We start from the raw sequence: 21,228 nt of genomic DNA on the forward strand, positions 1-21,228 counted from the left end.
TTCTCTAAATTGCATAAAGTCAAAGCCGCTCGATCCTGTACTTTCTCAAGTTCTTCGACATTCAAAACTTTGCCACAGATAGCTTTCATTATATTGGATAGTTCAATTATACAGGACGTTACATTTTTGACATACTGACCGTAAAGCAATTGGGAGTAAATCTTACATCAAGATGTGGTAATCATGTGATTTTAATGAATATAATCTTCTATCTTTAAAACTCACACATCGAGATATATTTGACGCATACGCATCTGGGACCTTCATATCCTTCAACACCATGCGTAAAACTTCTTTCTCTTTCTTTGACATTGAAAAAATAGAAAGCGAACCGATATTTCCCATTCTAAGTACTTGAGGATGAAGATCACGCGGATTCTCATGTCAACTAAATCAAGTCGACTCAAGATTGTCTTTTGATTTTCCATCGACATTTAAAATTGTCCCAATTATGTTCTCGCAGACATTCTTCTCAATATGCATGACATCAAGATTGTGGCGTAAAATGTTGTGCTCCCAATAAGGCAACTCAAAAAAATACTCCTTTTCTTCCACAACTCGCCTCATTAGGATCATCATCTTCGTCGATTCATCATCGATTCATCCTCGATCTTCTCCTTGTTTGCGTGATAGGTGGTTGATTCATCTTCCGTAACTAAAGTTGATATCTTTTAACATAAACAAGATTTCGGATCCAACAGTGCGCTTCGGGAGCTCCTCGAACTCTTGATGCAGTCAAATAGAGTCCTCGAAATCTAAATTTATGATTTTCATCTAACCACCGCGATGGCCCATGTAAGAGAACTTCTTCCCATTATACAACCACTTGAACAAGTTTGCGCAAAGACAACAAGGACAGCATAACGTCCTTTAGTACTCCAAGCCGATAAATTAGCATAAGCGGAAAATCATTAATTGTCCACAATAAAGTCAGACGTAAATTAAAGTTCTCCTTTCTCAATACATCATATGTCTCAACACCGACCATAATTGTTTTAACTCTTCAATAAGTGGTCGCAAATAGATGTCAATATCATTTCCGGACCTTTCTCTCGAGGATAATCATTGATAAAATAAATGAAGATTGCTTCATGCAAATCCATGGAGGCAAATTATAAGGAACAAGCACTACAGGCCAAGTACTGTACGAAGTACTCATGATTTTAAATGGATTAAAGCCATCAGCTGCTAGCCCAAGCCTTACATTCCGAGGATCGCTTGCAAAGCTTTGAAATTTACTATCAAATGATTTCCAAGCTAAAGAATCCGCAGGATGTCTTAATAATCCATCATCGGCTCGTTGATCATTATGCCACGTCATAGATTCGGCTGCCTTTGAGGACATGAAAAGCCTTTGAAGTCTTGGTATCAGGGGAAAATATCGCAAGACCTTGACTGGCTTCTTTCTTAACTGTGCCCCACCTTCATCCGTATTCACATCTTCTTTATTACTATTCATCCAACGAGACTTACCGCAAACATGACAAGATTGTTGGTTTTTTTGATCACCCTAGTACAACATGCAGTCATTTGGGCAACTATGAATTTTATCGTACCCAAAGCCCAAATCTTTTATTAGTCTCTTCATGTCTTGACAAGATCGGGAATTTTGCAAGCGGAAACATCTCTCTTAGAAACTCTAGCGACATTGTAAAAGAGTTTCGGTCCACCCTCCCAAACATTTTAAATGAAATGAGCGAATGCATAAGGACAATTTGAATATTTTGATCCTCGTAAAGTTCTTCATTCATTTCATTAAGTAAATTGTAAAACTTAGCCGCTTCTTCATTTGGCTCCTCATTAGGTGCACTTGTTCCTGTTTCGCAAAAAACATTTCCACCAATATTACAATCCTCAGATATAATAAAGTCAGGTGGAAACGATTGCTCACCATGAGTACGCATATTAAATGCATCCCGCAACATATCTTCCATGTCATCTTGTCTAACATATTGATGGTAATCAGTATCAGGATAAGTCGGATTAATCGTTGAAGAAGTTCCACTAGATGTACACTCTCCATGGAAAATCCATTTTTTATACCCCCGAATAAAGCCATCAACAATTAGATGTTCGTAGACAACTTCACGAAAATGCCGATGAGATGTTGCCACACTTCTTACAGGCAAAGAATCATATTCTCTTGGCTTGCATTTTGAAATGCGAAATTTAGAAAAGTTTGTACTCCATTTTGATAGGCATTGCTTACCCTTGACAATTTCATCGGAGTTCTTGAAATCTAAAGTTGACAACATATTACAGTTACTTAAATGTTCTCAATTGATTTAAATCATATCATTATACTAAATATCAAGTCTCTAATGGGTATAAACTAATTTAGGCAAGGTGCAAGATTTTCGACTATAGATTTATGTATTATGTAAGTTAAGTAAATTTAAGTAAACTAGTTATGTATGATATGATATATATTTAAGTATTATGTAAGTTATGTAAGTTATATATTTATCTAAGTTATATAAGTTATGTATGCTATATAAGTTATGTATGTTATATAAGTTATGTAAGTTATATATGTTATATAAGTTATGTAAATTATGATATCAAATATATTTATGTATTATGTAAGTTTTTATTTCACGATGTGAAAAATCACATGGATAATACATATCAAATATCAAGTATCTACAAGTAAGTAGCGGGATTAAATAATATTTATAAAAATTATTTTAATTAAATAATATACATGTCGTTCGCTTTTATTTGACAAATCACATGTGCAGTTAAAATAGTCCACACTTAATTTAATTTATGTTTTACAAGTCATCTTTTCTTAAGTACATATTAAAGCCTTGTGTGGACATCCGTATTTAGCTTAAAAGCTATGATTTAGTTTGAATAAAAAGTTTAAATTAAGCGGTAAAGCAGACGATAATATTTGTGATAAAACGGAGAATAATATTTGTGATAAAGCAGACGAGAATATTTCAATAATAATTTAAATTTAAGTTAAAAACTATATAAAATATTTTATTAAATATTTGTATATTAGATGGGACATATTAAATTGAAACATACAAATTTTTAAGATTCATCATACGTGGCGTTGTTACACCTAGGAGGATCCATTATATCTTGCAACTCGATATAAGGCAACCCGTCAAAGTTTCAAACCTATATACTTTGAATCTTTAAAATATTTAAATATTAAAATCAAACATTATTAATATAAAAAATAGTAATTTGAATATAATAATATAAAAAAGAATCGTAGTTTAATTTTTATAAGTAAATTAGAAATAAATATTCATTAGTAAATGAGCTCGATAGAACTTTTTCAAGTCTTTTGAATTTTTAAGATTCATCATATGGCGTTGTTACACCTAGGAGGATCCATTATATCTTTGACTCGATATAAGGCAACCCGTCAAGTTTCCAAACCTATATACTTTGAATCTTTAAAATATTTAAAATAAGGTTGAGAGAAGGTCATCCATTGTTGTAATTTTAATGGACAAGCAAGCTACACGATAATAAAATTAATTCATACTAATTCATACGTAAATTTGAATCAAATAATAATTAAGTTGAACCAAATATTTAAAATTAATTTGGTAACAAAATAGTTCTGCTCCAAACAGAACAAACAATTAAATCTTTACAAAATCGCAACCCCAAAATATTAATTTTTCCAAAATCATCATGATAAAACTATTATTGATTACAATTTTGAAATAAAACGTACCTTAATAAAAGCGTGCACGGTCTATTCCACTCTCACCATCAAAGCAGGTGGAGTCCAAAAAGTAATATTTGTTAAGTAATTTAAAGTGAAAATGCATAGAAATAAGGAAAAAATTTAGCAACGAAACACAGACGTACCTAGAACAAATGTCAATGGTCGTGGTGTATTTAGTTGCACCAAATATTATTTCAGGTGCTCGATAGTACTTAGAACAGATGTAAGATTATAAGGGTAGCACCAAATATATTTCAGTTTAAGCAAATATAAAACTTTATCTATATCAGTACCAAATATTAATTGAAGATTAAATGGCAACTTCAGTTGAACCAATACTTGCAGGAGGAGCAGAAGCGATGGCAAGCTGTACACCTCAGCAAAATCTGGCAAAACTGCACTGTATAGAAAGCACACTTATCATCAATGGGACAAAGGAAACTTAAGGATGTGATGACAGTATCCCATAACATCTATACAATTTGATTTACTCAAACCAGGATGCCAATTGATAAAAAAAAAAAGAAGATGATACCAAAATGTAGATCTTTGACATATACTCAACTGATCTACACTTTGCATGCATTTTCTTTTTCTTTTTCTTTTTTTTTTATTTTTTGAATTTAGATTAATAAACTACCAAATGACACTATCTCAAGCAAAAGAAATAACAGCCAACAGGGGATAACTCCACTTTTCAAGTACATAAAGCAGGCTTCCAAATGTAAAGAAGGACCAGGACATAGAACGGGGAAGGAATGTAAAATTGATGCAATTGAATTCTGAAAGAAGTGATTAACTTTGCTTGGTATAAATGTAAACAAATATCTAATATTATTACCCAGCCACAAAATCTAAGCAATACCAGGTAAGAAGAGCCATAAAACATCATTGATGGATGTAAATACTAGAAACTATAGGAGGAATAACAAAGTTGGGGTTAAGTGAACTAATGAAACACCCTTTTTAACCACCTATCTAAATTGATGTAAGTAAAAACTTGGGATTTTTCCATTCATCCAGACTAAGTTTGAAGCAAGAAAATAATGCTCTTTCCCTTTCAGCAGACAGCATATAATTTTATTTTCCATCATTTTCTGGCAAAAGAGTCTGTTCTAAAATCAAATGAAATTCAAGTTGACAAATATTAATCACCATAAATGTGAATGAATGATGTGAATGCATTAGTTCAAAAATATCAAAAAATATTATGTACAACTAGATGGAAATATAAAAGCAGAAGAGGTTGTTATATATCTAACCACTTACTGCGGAAAAGGTGCTTTTCAAGGCTTCCACTTGCCATGTATTCATAGACAAGCAATCGATGCTCATCCTCACAACAGTATCCAATGAGCTTCACAAGATTTGAATGGTTGAGTATTTATACTAGATAGTTGACTTCAGTCTGCAGAACAAAGAAATCATATTCTACCTTGAACTGCTGTTCTCAATAAAAAAAAACTGCATATAATAATATAACGTACCAACTTGAAACAGGTGATATAATCGAAATCTGGCCTGCAAAACTAGATTGATAAGCAAGTCTATAACTTTTCATCCGAGCAAGAAGTAAAAGGTTATTGATAATAGCCTTACTCTTCTGCATAGTCAGGACTTTGTCGAATTTTAAGGCGAATATTTCTTTCAATAATCCTTTCATCGTTGCATATTGTTTCTAGAAAAATAATCTACAATCAAGAGCAAAGATAAAACGTATTAGAAAATCAAAACTAGATATATTTCATTCTGGCTTAATTTATTATATCATTAAGCAATACATCACATGTACATTTGTTAATCATGATTCTAGTAAAACAGCATATGCAAAATCATGAATAGCACACAATATGTGTCCCCTATTAGGTCCAAAATACAAATCAACACAAAATTCCAACAGGCAGGCTACTGATTGCCGACTGAGTAAGCCAATGTATATAACATTCTATTCACACTAAATCTACATTCCTGTACATTTAGAATGTGAGATTAAATGAAAATTTCCTAAAACCCAAAAAAACAAAAAACATTCATATATATATATATATATATATAGCACTGCTTACTAGTAATTTGGTATAGCAGTAAATATCACAGGCAAAGCCAATAGGTAACATTTGACAGCACTAACCTACAATATTTCCACAATAACAGAAAACGTAATATATAAACATATTCAAACAAGTGCAAATTATGGGTAAATGAAGCAATTGCTAGAAGTTTATAAAAAGCTCCTTTCTTGAAACTTGCAACACATTGCAATCACAAATTCAATTAATTAATACAAACTAACCAACACTATAGAGTCTATGATATTACTACCATTGTGTTTGGTAAGAGAAAAATAAGAACAATAAAAGAAAATGAATATATTTTCACATTTCCTTTCCCCCAAATCAATCCTTTCAATTATGAAAGGAATCATTCGTGTAACTTAAATTAACAATTTTATTTACTAGTTACGACTTCACTTCTAACCCTGTATCTCTTTCTATTTTCCATCTTTGTACCAAAACAATGAAGGAAATATATTATTATTAACCATTCTTCCACTGCTCTCTATTTTACATATTTCCAGTCAAACAAAGATTTAGCCTAGAAGAAAAAAGGGGAAAGACTGATGACTTACATAGTAATCTCTAGATCGACCTCTGAACTCTTGAGCGAACAAATCCACTATTGTTTTACCTTCCCATCGTTTATTAACCTGTGCCAAATCAACAATTAAAATCACAATTTTTTATTAGATAAGCAGAATTAGGGTTTAATTAGGGGTTTTAAAAAACTTGCTAACAACTGAAATCAGGAAAAAGAAAGAAAACTAACATGAGAGACGAACTCAAAGTAGTAAGGTCGTACATGGCGCTTCCCATTTAATTTACCGTTGTGAAAAATATAATCTCGTTTCTGAGCAGGATGAGCAGGCGACGGTGACGCAGCAGAGAGGTTAGTCGAGGGCGATGCACCAGGTGGTCCGGTCGGCGTCTTCGGTGGCTAATGGGTTGGGAACTTGGGGATGAAAATTTAGGGATTAAAGGAGAAGAGATGGAATGAGGGAAATTTTGTTAAGGGGAAAAAGAACAGCTATCGGGAGCACTGGGAATAAATTGGATGAAACTAAAACGACGGCGTTGTGGTTTAAAAAAATGATAGTTGTGGCGTTTTTTAAGAAAAACGCCGCTAAAGGTGATCTATTGCGGCGCTTACATGCTAGCGCCGCTAATTTCTTAAAATTATTGTAAAAATTAATTAAACCTATTCAAATTAAAATAAAATTTTATTAATAAATTATTGTTGCACATTACATATATAATAACAAAATTAGTTTATATAACTTTATAAATTCATATTTATTATTTTCATATAAAAATATTATTTTGATAAAAATAAAAAGATCTTTTATCATTAATAACATTATGTGATATAAAGTTAATCATGGAAATTATGCGTATGTACTAAAATAATTAAATATTACGAAAATTTTATTAATACAAGCATTATTCTTTTAAGTATGTTCAGTATTAGTTGTTTAGATTTTTATATAAATGGCATCTTGGTTATTACATCAAATTTTATTAATTTTGTTACATAAAATTCAATGAGTGTGCCATATTCCAGTATGAATATTTTACTTTACTTAATTCAAAACATCCATTGTTTTGAATCGACTTTTAAATAAAATTAATTGTAATTTTATAATTTATATCAATTTGAGTGCAATAATTGTTTGTCTATATAAATTAAATATTAAAATATTTTTAGTTGAATCATATAAATGGAAAGAAAAATTTATAATTATAGTTATTTTTTATTAAGTTGGTGTTATGGGTTAATCAAGTATATTAATTGAGTTGTGAAATTATTAATTTACCCTCTCACATATAAATTAAGTTATAAGAATGTATTTATATATATATATATATAATAAAAATTGAAACACAATTAACTTTATGATTATAACCAAAATAACAATTAATTTTATATAAACTTTTAACAAATATACGAGTTAAATAATATCTTTTCGCATAGGAGTGTTAAATCTTAAAAAGAAAAAGTAATTCTCTTAACATACTTTAACAAATTGAATACTAAACCACTTAATCTGTAAAAGCTAAAATATGAGATAAGTATTTGTACTTTTCGTAAAATTAAAATTTAGTCATTATATTTCTATTCTTAAGAATTTAATTCCTCTATGTTTCAAATTTCTGAATTTAAGTTTAATTTAACATTAGCAGAGCTTATAACCTAGCACCACTAAAAATGCACCAATTGCGGCGTTTAGGGTTTTAGGGGTTATAGTTTAGTGTTTAGGGCTTGTTAGGGTTTAAGGGTTTACTATTTTAGGGGTTATAGATTAATGTCTTATTTTTTTCTTTGGGGTTTAGGATTTTAGGTGTTATGTAACTTTTAGTGGCGTTTTAGCAAAAGCACCGCTAATGCTCTGGTCTTTAGCGGCGTTTTCGCAAAAGCGCCGCTAATGCTCTGGTCTTTAGCGGCGTTTTAGCAAAAGCGCCGCTAATACTCAGGTCTTTAGCGGCGTTTTACCAAAAGCACCGCTAATGCTCTGTTCTTCAGCGGCGTTTTACCAACAGCGCCGCTAATGCTCTGTTTTTAGCGGCGTTTTAACAGAAAACGCCACTAATACTCTGTTTTTAGTGGCGTTTTAACAGAAAATGCCGCTTTTGCTCAGTTTTTAGCGGCATTTTTGTTAAAACGCCGCTATTGCTCTGTGTTTTACAATTTTTATGGCGTTTATTGATAAAATGCCGCTAAAAACGTCGCTAAAGCCTTATTTTCCTGTAGTGCTTGCTTCCACTTTACACCATCAGGGTTACTTATTACTTCTATGTAAGTAGAAGGAACATCATCATCTACAATTGGAAGTGCATAGGCCACTATATCATCAAAGCGAGCAGGCTTACGAATCTCTCTTCTTGGCCTTCTATATGCAATTGAATCTTGTTGCTGTAGAGGTTCTTGGGTAGGAACCTCTTCATCATTTGTCCCTTCAATATTAGCTAGATCATCGTTAATCTTTTCAAGCTCCACCTGCTGCAAAGTACTACTGGTTTTGTCATCCTTTTGTGAATCATTGTACTTCAACATGGTTGATTCATCAAAAGTCACATCTCTACTGAAAACAATCTTCCTTGTATCAAGACACCAGAGACGATATCCTTTTACTCCATCAGTTATACCCAAGAATAATGCTTTCTTTGCTCTTGGGTCTAACTTAGATTCTTTTACATGATAATATGCAGTGGAACCAAATACATGCAAAGAATCATAATCGATGTGATTTACATCCACATCTCCATAGGAGTTTTTCCATTTATTGCGGTGATGGCAAACGGTTAATTAGATGGCACGCATATGTAACTACCTCAGCCCAAAATTCTTTGCCCAATCCAGCATTGGACAACATACATCGAACTTTCTCCAGTATAGTTCGATTCATGCGTTCTGCCACCCCATTCTGCTGTGGTGTATCCCGAACAGTGAAGTGTCGCACAATGCCCTCATCTTGGCATACTTGTAGAAATGGATCATTTTGTACTCGGTACCATTATCGATCGAAGTTGTTTGACCTTTCGACCAGTCTGAGTCTCCACCATCTTCTTCCATTTCAGAAATGCATCCAAAACTTCACTTTTTCTTTTCATTAGATACACCCATACTTTTCTTGAATAATCATCAACAAAAGTAACAAAATAGTGCATACCTCCCAAAGAAGCTACTTTGGTAGGTCCCCACACATCCTTGTGAGCGTAGTCGAATTCCTTTTGTATTGTGAATTCTTTGGACCAAATTTTACCCTCTTCGCTTGCCCGAACACAATGTTCACGAATTCCATTTTGCAAGAATTTGCACCTTTCAATAAGCCTTGCTTCACCAATGTCTGCAAAGCTTTTTCACCAGCATGTCCCAATTGCATATGCCATAATCTAGTAGCCTCTGAATCTACATCTTTTGTAGAAACTGTTGATGTTGATCCAATAACTGTACTTCCATTTAAAAAATACAAGTTATTTCTTCTTGTGCCTTTCATCACCGTCAGTTGCCCAGCTACTACTTTTAGTAATCCATCTCTCAAAGTGATTGTGAGCCCTTTAGATTCTAGGGCCCCTAATGAGATGAGATTTTTCTTCAGGCTAGGTACGTAGCGAACATCTGTCAAGACTTGGATTGAGTCGTCGTGATTCTTGAATTGGACTGTACCCACTCCCATTGTCTTAAAAGCACTATCATTGCCCATAAGAACAATTCCACCTTCTAGCTCTTTAAGACTAGAAAACCAGTCCTTATTAGGACACATATGGTAAGTACATCCTGAATCCAAAATCCACTCATCTTTTGACATGCCATTGCCATGCCAACCAAGCTAAAGTCGACTCCTCATCATGCTCACTACACATGCATTAGAAATAGCCTTGCCCTTTTGTAGCTTAGGACAATTCTTTTTCTAATGCCCTTTTCAAGGCAAAAGGCACATTCATCTTTGGCGGGTCTCCTTTGGACTTTCCCTTCTACCAGTTCTTTGTTGTGTGAGCGACCTCTTCTTGTTAAGACTTGCGGTTGTATCTCGTGATTTCTTTTATCTTTCTTTCGAGTCTCGGATCTATACAACGCACTTCTGATTGCATCAAATGTGATCGTGTCCTTCCCATGAAGCAGTGTGGTGGTAAGATGATCATATTCATCAGGAAGGGAATTCAACAACAATAATGCCTTGTCTTCATCTTCAAATTTCTCATCCAAATTTAGCAAGTCTGCTAAAATTTTATTGAATAAGTTCACATGGTCATTCATCGACATACCGGGTGCATACGTGAATCGATAAAGTTTCTTTTTCATATAAAGCCTATTTTCAAGACTTTTAGTTAGAAACTTTTCTTCTAGTGTATCCCACAACTTCTTCGCTGATGTCTCCCTCATGACAGAGTACTTCTGCTCTTTGGCCAAACATAGGCGGATTGTACCACACGCTTGTCTATTGATCTTGGCCCACTCCTTGTCATCCATCTTGTCAGGTTTTTCTTCAAGGGCTATATCTAGCTCTTGCTGACATAAGACATCCAGGATCTCACATTGCCACATACCAAAATTATTGGTACCGTCAAATTTCTCTACTTCAAATTTTGCATTTGTCACGATAGTCCTTGCGATGGCGATCTTTGCCGCCATTTTCTCCTCAATCCCAACTCTGATATCGTGAGCAGATCAGTATCGTGAATAGTGCCGTATACATGAATAGTACCATATACGTGAATAGTACCGTAAACGATCGTATTCCCCAAGTACGAATCTGGCTCTGGTACCAATTGTTGCTTGTGAGCGTGTGAAAGAGTAAAATTATTGTCTTGAAAAATCACACTAAGTTCAATTCCGGAAAGAGAGGTAGATCACGAAGATCACTTAAATACCAAGTCTTTCCTAGCCAGAATATCCCTCTATCGTAATTTAGTAGCACAATAAATCACTGCAATCACATTCACAAAATATGCAAAACAAATAATAAAGAACACCAGAATTTTAACGAGGTTCAGCAAATTTTGCCTACGTCCTCGGGCACTACCAAATATATTTCACTCCAAAATTACAAGTGAAATTTACAAATAGAGAGAGAGAATAATGCCTTAAGTAGAGAATGGCAATTATGGGATGAAGAAAGTAAGCAATGGTTAGGCCTATTTATAGTTGAGGTTCAAGGATCAACTTGCAATGTCCCTATACAATTAGGGACCAAAATTGCAATTATCCCATGCCAACTTTTAACCCAACTTGCCAACCAATATTACTTTCTACTTTCAGTGCCCACCCCATTTGACTTTTCAAACAATGGTGGGTTCCAATAATATGATGAGTTAATTAGTCTATACGTATGACGGGTAGCCGTATGTGCATAGAGATCGTGTCATAAAGCAAACTAAACCATGCTGTTTGTATGTGGCTAGTGAGCCGAAAATGGGAGTGCTTAATACGTGACTTGTGTTTGAACTCTAATTATGAAAATGAGATATAAATGTGTCATGATTTATTGATATGTGCATGAATATTTGGATGATAACCGGGCTAAGTCCCGAAGGCATTTGTGTGAGTTATTACATTCGGACTAAGTCCCGAAGGCATTTGTGCGAGTTATTACATCCGGGCTAAGTCCCGAAGGCATTTGTGCGAGTTATTACATCCGGGCTAAGTCCCGAGGGCATTTGTGCGAGCTACTATATCCGGGCTAAGTCTCGAAGGCATTGGTGTGAGTTACTATATCCGGGCTATGTCCCGAAGGCATTGAGCGAGTAGCTATATCCGGTTAAATCCTGAAGGTAATTGGCTTGGGAATGAGCGACCTTGCTGTAATAGTTTCAATTAATATGCTCGTAAAATTCCAGCAATGAGGTATGTCTTGTACATGCATTGATTTAGTTGATCCCTTACAGTTAGTATTCGCTCAGTCGATAAATGAGCTACCGGCCTTTGGCTAAGTTGATCTTTTGTGTATGAATATAAGGGTTGGTAATGTGAAGTAAGTGTGATATTGAGAATTTGTGCATATGAAATTATCCGTTTAGCCATATGAATGCTACGCTTTAGTTGTGTCTAATTTCATGGCTCAAAACTTACTAAGCATTTAATGCTTACTTCGTTTCTTTGAATCTCTGTTTTATAGATTTTGGTTCGTCAGCTATCGGACTCGGGATTATTGAAGTCGAAGTCGCCCACACTATCAAATCCCCTTTTGGTACACTTTTGGTTGAACTTTGAAATGGCATGTATAGGACTACCTTTTTTGTTGTTGGTCATGGACCCTTTGGTTTTGTATAAATTTGGATAGCCATGCGAAAATGGCATATATACACTTTGAGCTTAATATTATAATCGTCTTGTATGATGTTCATTAAGAGGTATGGAAATGTTTGGGAACGATTAGCCATTGGAATGGTTAATCATGATCATATTTTGTGCTATATATGAAAAAGGGCTAGTTGAATCATGGAAACTATGTAATAGGTAAAGTCTACCTTAAAAATAGATGCTGATAGCAGCAGTGATGTGAATGTGAAAAATCACTAAAAATAGTAGGAATAGAATTAAATGGTGAGTAAATTATGTAATTGAACCTTGATGAATCTATTTTCATAGGAAAGTAACGAAATTATCATATGAACAGTATGTTAAGAGATATTTAAGTTTCCGTGAGACAGGGCCAGAACGATTTCTGGATTCCCTTTTCCGACTTTGGAAATTAATTATAAATTAACCAGAGATAATTATAAGTCATGCCATATATGTATAGATTCCTTTTCGAGTCTAGTTTCTATAGAAACAAACGGAATCAGTATTTAATCCCTGTATAGGGAGATATCCTAGTCGTAATGCGCAAAGGTCAGTGTAGTTGAACTCTGAAACAGGGGAGACTTTAGCTAATAAACTGTAGTAATTGGCTTGACCAAAAATTCTAGAAAAAAATGTGTAGATGAACATATGAGTCTAGTTTCAGGAAAAATTTACGGAACTGGTTTTTGAGTTTTGGAACTCGAGATATGATTTTTAAGGTGACAGTGACGCAGTTAGCCAGCTCGTCTGGAAATTTAAAATGGATTGTGCAAATAAGTGATTTAAGTCTGCGAACCCCTCGTGTCTGACTCCGGCAACGGTCTCGGGTACGAGGTGTTACATTCACCTTCATTCATGTGAAATGTAAATAGACGTTGTTTCAACACTAAATGATTAGCCAGTGACTTAGTCGCATAAAGAGTTTCTTACCTTTTCCACAAGGCGGATGAGGTTTTCTCCATCAATACCTCCTACAATACCGTATTCGCGAGACACAACTGGATTGCAGACAAAGCCTTTTCATCAAGCTCTTCCCATTCTGTTTTATTTAGATTCTCAGGCTTTTTCCTTGTAACAACCTTTTTCAAGCCTGATTGAACTAGAATTGCCATCATCCGAACTTGCCACATGTAACGCCCCAATTTTCGGGAATTCTGTGGATGTTGGCAAATTTTAAACTTTTGGTGTTCTGTCTGCTTGGCGTAGATTTAATCAGGTTAGTGGGCCTCTAGAAGGACCAAGCTTAAGTTAAAACCCGGTAATTTTAATTAGTTTTGATTCCATAGGAAGAAGGGGTTCTGGTTAATTAGGCTTTTAAGTATTAATTGGGTAAAAATTAAACATAAGGAAGCAGGTGGCAAAGTGGCATGTGACGCCACTAGGGAGGCTATAAAGGTGGCGTGTGAATGCTAGGGAGAACCAAGGTTCAAGTCACAATGAAAGCATATTAAGGGAATTATTTTTTTTATGGTTGGAAAGGGTAAGTAATGGAACTCAAGTGAAAGACTGTCAGGAGGAGTTTAAATTACTCAAGGGATTGAGTAAGGAGGGGATAAGGGAGAGGATTTAGGAGCTGATTAGGAGAGCAGTATTGGCCGAATGGTGGACTCTTGGGGAGCAAGAGTTTGCCGGCCAAGGGTTTGCTTAGGGGGCAAATTTCGGCTAGGTTAAATGCCAAGTATAAATTTGGCATTTAGGGGTAAGTGTGCCGTTTTTCTGACCATCTTTCCTCCTCCTCCTTTCTTTTCTTTTTCTCTCCATCTACCTTCTCCTCTTCTTTTCTCCATAGCTGAATCCTTCTACCACTCTTCCCTACACCATTTCCTTACTGTTATTTTTAAGCCTTATAGCCGAATATCACAAAAGTCGAAATCCCGAAGGTTCATATTGTCTGTGCCGAATTCTCCTAGCAAAACCTATTGATCTTTCTTCATCCTTTTTAATCAATTCTTTCTTTTTCTGAACCCCAAACCTCTATCAACAAAGCCACTACAAAACCCTCACATTTTCTTCACTGTTGCAAAAAGTCGAAAACGCATAGCCTTAGGGACATAGCCGAATTCTAAGATCTCTAAGGGCTCGAATTTTGTTATCATTTGAGGGGTTAGATCTACATCAGAATCGATTAAGAGTTAATTGGAATCATTGACCAAAGGAACCGGTGGTAAGTTTTCGAACCTAATCTTTATTTCAGGTTTTAGAAAAAGCCGAAACCCTCTAAAGGTTAGGGAGGCTGTCGATTTGGGCTTGTAGCTCTAAGGGTTGTTATAATTGTTTTATTTTGGTAATAGTGTGATCTAGAGGCTGCTGATCGAAGGCTTGGATAGGTGGAACAACTGGATCTAAACCTAGTCGTTAATTTCGACAAAGGTAGGATCGCTAGTGCCTAAGGTGTTTTTGGCCGAATATGGTAAGGGGGTTAATATGTAGTTTGTTTTAATAGTTAGATTAATGTGTTAGTAATCCAATTGTAGGCAGTTCGTGTGTGGATCTCATCAGCATATCGTCCAAACAGGTGTGTAATTGATACCTTTTCATGGTCTAGATCGGCAAAAGCCGAAAAGCCGAAATGCCGAAAAATCGGTATTTTGTGGACTTGCAAGTGTGCGAATGCTCGTGAGGTAAATCGATTAAAATTTTTGGTAAACTACAATGTTTAGACTGCAGAATGCATGATTTCTGTGCCGTCGATATTTTTGGGCTTTATGGGCCAAAATTAGGATACTGGGCCAACGGGCCCAATTCGGTAAGAACCCTCGATAAGTGTTTCTGTTAGTACGTGAAAGGTGGGAATATGCATGAAAACCCTTAAAACTGATAAAATTACTGAAATACCTTTATAGGTGGACAATTTACAAATTTACCCTAGGAGTAAAATTACCGATATATCCCTAGGGTTAAGGTTGACTGAATGCATGTTTGATGTTATTATTTCTTGCATGCCATGTTATTATTATCGATGCATGGAATGGGATCTTGATGGAGGAAGTCTTGAAAGTGGCTTGTCCACGTCTTCAAGGCTTTGCCTCAACTTATCGATAATCGAGCGGCAATCTTTGCAAGCTGTGGAGTGTAGAAATTTGGGTGGGTTGAGCTATTCCCACATGGAGTGTAGAATTTGGTACGGTGAAGTTTAGCGGTTGGTTATATCTTTGGGTTGGGCTTGCATACACGAATATGTCTGATCTGTTCTAGAATGAGACTCTGGGCCATACTGTTATCTGAAAATGGGGTTAAGGTCCAGTTTGTTGTATTTTGAAAAGGGCTTCGGCCCAATACCCACTGTTATCTGAATGGGCTTAGGCCCAATGGGCTTGAGCTGACTTGGGCTTTGGATGGATTTTCCTTACACACTGAGTTTTCCAAACTCACCCCTTTCTCTTCCATCCTTCCAGGTGAGCCCTAGTTGGTGGACTTGGAGCTGGGCAGGATTTAGAGTGGCTACGAAAATTAATTTCAGTTTTTTTTTTTAAGTTTCACATTTATTATTTTGACTATTTTTATTCTGGTTTAAGTTTTAATAAGACCGCTCTTCTTATTATTTTTATTATTTTGGGTTATTAAATTGGTTAGCTCTAGGGCTCGGTTTATAAAAGTTACTTATTTTCAAAATAACACGATAATCGAGCAAAGCTTCCGCAATGTAAATGTTTTCAAAGGAAATGAATATTTTAAATAGACTTAAAATTAATTAATTATTCGTGGACTAGTAACAGGCTTAAAGTGTGGCAATGGATGTGTGCATGTCTAGGGTTGGATCCGTGAAGAGCTTGGTACTTAAGCAGTCCAACAGACTCACCTCCTCTTTTCTGACTTCCTACCTGGTGCACAGCTTCCATTCACTTTAACTTAAAACAAAACATTCTTCAAACCCTAAGAAAGATTTTTTTTGGATAAAACATAACTTCTTTAGTAACATTCTCCATGTGACATGCTGAATTCGGCCGTAACGTCTGGACCAGGTTTGGGGTGTTACACCACAGATTGAAATTTGTCTCACCATCAAACTTCTCAATTTCAAACCTCGTTGTTGCCATCTCTGAATAGGCTGATATATGAAAATTGAGCTAGCTCTGATACCACTTGTTAGGATTTCAACCTGATTAAGCAACGAACAAGAAAATAGCGGAATAAATTGAAAAATTGAACACACAAATTTAACATGAAAAAACCTCTCCAAAGAGGATAAAAAACCATGGGTAAAGATAATTTTACTATAATGGCAAAAGAACGAAGAGTACAAAAGATGGAGATAAAAACTAAATCTCGAAAACCTGAAAATAAAGAACCCACAAAACGTAAACACAAAATTCTCTAAATGTGTTATGAGTTCTAATCTCTAATGGGTATTTTTCTAAGGTTGTAAAAAAGCCTATTTATAGGCTAAATTCATAAGTCAGATAATAGTAAAATAATCTAAACTAATCAGTATTTGATTGAAACAAGTAAACAGAGTTTAACTGAAATATTATTTGTTAAATTTGACTGAAAATAGGAGTCGTATTTAACAAAAATGCTTTGATTTACTAAAACAAGAATTTTGGTCTATGAAATTCGAGAAAATAGGTTAGGGAGCCAGTTACATACGAGAAAGGATTAGCACCCTCGTAACGCCCAAAATTGGTACCTAATTGATTAATTAACGTCTAAGCGTCGAAAATTGAAAACTCGAAAAGAATTTAAAATGCGATCCTCTCTTTTTTATTAACATTGATTAAAAAGAAATGCTTGAATAAATTAAAACGAGCATTAAGGCATTTTCATCTTGAGATAACAAAATGTCACATCCCGTAAGTTAGGACGCAACAATTGAACCCTCAGAAATAAGCTTGCCTTTATTTTTTATTTGAAACTTTATGTGTTTTAACTTAAAAGGGTATTCAACTATTTAGATCCAACGAGAAAAATTGAAAACCCGTAAGTTAGGGCACAACTTTCTCGAGTTTCTAAACACCGAATATTACCTTCATCTTTATTTAAAAATCATGTATTTTAACCTTAAAAGGATATTAGGCTATTTAGGTTTAAGGAGAAAGCCGAAACCCCGTAAGTTAGGGTACGTTTTCTCGAATTCTTAAATTGCGAAACATTGCCTATTTTTTAGAAACAAAGTTTTCGATATAACGGGTAAAATGTGACATGATTTTGTAGTAAAATCTAAAATGGATTACGGTGCTAACTTGCATAACAAAATAATAATGAATGACAATAGCGTAAACATGCGAACCAATGAATTATAGCAATAATAACACTATATACATCATTTCAACATTCATAATAAAAAAAGAACGAAATAAATAATACGTAAAGCCATTTAAAGTAACCAACATGAAAACCGCTTAAAATAATGATATATAGCAACTTAAAGCAAATAAAGCATAGAACGATTTAAAAAAGGAATATAACAAACAGTTTAAAATAAATACTAGATAAAATGATTTAAGATAAAGTAATACAAAATTTTAAAATAATAATATATGAAAAAAACTTAAAACAAGTAATAACGAAATGGTTTAGAATAAATACTATATGAAGAGATTTTAAAATATGTAAAAATTTGCAAAAAGGACTAAAATTAAAAGGAAAATAAAAGGGCTTGTGAATATATATATATATATATATAACAAAAAGATAAGTAAATAAAGTGAATGTGTAACACCCCTAACCCGTTTCCATCGCTGGAATGGGTTACGAGATATTACCGAAGCAAATACTTATTCGTAAAATTTCCATACATTTACTTCTATCATCTTCATTGCGTTAAGTTCATCTTTAATAATGCATAATTCATTATACACCCATATACGATCCTTATTCATACATAGCCGGAACACATAGTTAATCATTATCAAGTTCAATCAAAACTATTACATAAGTTTACATCATATAACAACCATATCATACAATGCATGTTATGTTCAGACATAACCAGACGACCCATTATGCTATCTCAATTTAGATACTAAGATCATATACAATAGCCACGTTGCAATTAATCACTTATATAAATGTGTCATAATCGAACCACCCCAAAAACACATAGTCAAGGTTTCTTAGCATTATCAACCCTCAAGCATATGTATAATTTTTATAGATATATATATTTATCATTCATTAATAGCATTAAACATTATAGCCAAGACAAATTATACCATGATTAAATATAACCAAATTCAAACTTAGTATTTAAGCCATATTCGTATGGCTAGAAGTATACATATCAAAGTTCAAACAAATACATATTAGCCTATACATGCCAAAATGTTTACTTAGACCAACTAAGAAGAGGGTACCAAAATGTTGCAAGCTGGTGTGATGACTTCGACGATGGTCCCGAGCACACAAAATGGATCGAAGAAATCTAAATAAAAGACAGGTAAACACACCAAATGAGTATTCAACTCAGTAAGTCATAAGCAATATAATACATTCCATTGATAAAAGATCATAAGAAAAATAATGTAAGATCTATTACTCCATCCATACCGAACTATGCCATAATTACTTTGATTATTGGTTCAATCTTAAGCCAAGTCCTTCTACCCAATCAAATATCAAAATAACCCAATTGATCTAGATCCATTTCCTCAAAGCATGAAACAATGATGCACTAGATAAATTCATACATATACATTTCATGTCTCAAATTCGATATTTTAGTTAATAGTTCTATCACTTTATTCTTTTCCTACACATATTATATTATCAACCAAATTCGCACACATAGTGCTAATTAAGCTTGCACACATAGTGCCATACTAAACCGCACACATAGTGCCTGAAATTTTCACTCATGCATCGACATTCAAATCTGCACACATAGTGCCATTTAATTCCGCACACATAGTGCCAATGTTAACTCATTATAATAAGGCAATTTACTTAATTCAAATAGCATATAAAATCTGCACACAAAGTGACATTTAATTCAGTACACATAGTGCCAATGTTAACTCATTATAGTAAGGCAATTTACTTAATTCAAATAGCATATGAAATCTGCACACAAAGTGACATTTAATTCTGCACACATAGTGCCAATGTTAACTCATTATAATAAGGCAATTTACTTAATTCAAATAGCATATAAAATCTGCACACAAAGTGACATTTAATTCCGCACACATAGTGCCAATGTTAACTCTTTATAATATGGCAACTTACTTAATTCAAATAGCATATACGGTCACATTAATAATATATATATCGCTTCAAAAGAAAACCTAACAAAAGGTATTCTTTCATGATTCACTAGTATTATTTATGCACAAACTAATCAACCTTAGAAAATGCTTAAGGACTTACCTTGTGTTGGGTAAAACAGTTCCAACTCGGCTACTCGATGTTCTTTGCTTTGCCCTTGCTTGATTCCCCTCCTTTAAGTTCTTGAGCTTAATCAAATAAATTAACTAGTTAACCGTCTTGCTAGATATTTATATCAAAATATTAATGATTTTATATCATAAGAAACACATGGTAAAATTTTATCTTTCTACCTTATGCTTTTGAGCTATTCACTAATAACCATATAATATCACCTTACTATCAATAATCCAATTACACATACATATATAACACATATATATTTGTATATCGGCAACCACCCTTGCTAATTTCTCACATATATAGTCTAATAATTTTCATTACATTTTACAACCGTAATTGTTCAAGACATTAAAACTTCAACAAATATTCATCTATTACCTCGAGGTAGAATGCATCGTCACTTCTCAACATAACATTATCTCAAATAGGTTTACATTCAAATATATATATAATCATGAATCAAACTCAACTTATAAGCCAACATCACTCATTTAGTCGATTATATATAATCAAAGGTAATATCACAAATGGGCATACCTATATAGCCGAATGTGCAAAATTAAATTCAACATCACCTATGTACTTAATTAGATGGCCAAATATACAATATCAATTATAATATCATTTTTAATTCATTTACACACATAGTTTCATCTCATGAACACTTGACCGAATTTTTCCTAAACTAGTATAGCTTCACATCTATTTATAACATCATATAAATCCACATATATCTACATATCTACCCTAATTTTCTTTCACCTTTCTACTATTTCCGTTCACAACATCAAAAGCACCATACTCTTAGCATTTACCTCCCTCTAACAGTATGCCATTTAGTCACCTATTTAGGTAGAAAATTAACATATGGGATATAATAAGACATTGGCTACTAACTAGATTTTCACAAAATTTAATAAAATTAACATGAGTCCTACCTTAATCAACTCCTTAGGATGGTAGAATGTCTTAGAAAATTTCCTCCTTTCCCTAGCTTACGGCATCGCAAGAGGAAGAAGATGAATACTTTCTCTCCTTTCTTATTTTATTCATCTTTTTCCTATTAATTCCTTTCTTTAATTTATTTTAACCATTAACTAATAAAAAAAATTACAATAAAATTCAACTTAGTGGAATAAGCATCATTGCTTGGCTGGCCACTACTTGAATTTTGGGCAATTTGACATGCAAACCCAAGCTTTCTCACCTTGTTGTTATTTGATCCTTACAATTTACCTATCATCTTTTCTATGTTTCTCAACTAAGTCCTTTCAAGAAAATTCACATTCCTAAGACTAAATTAAAACATTAAATTTTCATACACACACTATCACATTAAATATATGCAATAAAAATTAAAGTAAATT

The 21,228-nt window shown here is 33.8% G+C and overlaps 1 long non-coding RNA gene across 3 annotated transcripts; it reads right to left on the bottom strand.

Moving 5' to 3' along the window:
• Nucleotides 1-4,061: 4,061 nt before the first annotated feature.
• LOC108465519 (uncharacterized) lies at nt 4,062-6,830 on the bottom strand. Of its 3 annotated transcripts, none has more exons than XR_008269507.1 (6): nt 6,524-6,830; nt 6,327-6,404; nt 5,297-5,388; nt 5,185-5,213; nt 4,967-5,105; nt 4,062-4,097 (listed from the first exon to the last, which is right to left on the bottom strand). It is a non-coding gene; the product is annotated as an uncharacterized LOC108465519 (long non-coding RNA). The 3 variants fall into 3 exon arrangements; XR_008269505.1 differs by having other exon boundaries at nt 5,185-5,218; XR_008269506.1 differs by having other exon boundaries at nt 5,185-5,226.
• Between the last annotated feature and the right edge of the window lie 14,398 nt (nt 6,831-21,228).

This window comes from Gossypium arboreum, chromosome 8 (genome assembly GCF_025698485.1).
Source record: "Gossypium arboreum isolate Shixiya-1 chromosome 8, ASM2569848v2, whole genome shotgun sequence".
NCBI classification, from domain to species: Eukaryota; Viridiplantae; Streptophyta; class Magnoliopsida; order Malvales; family Malvaceae; genus Gossypium; species Gossypium arboreum.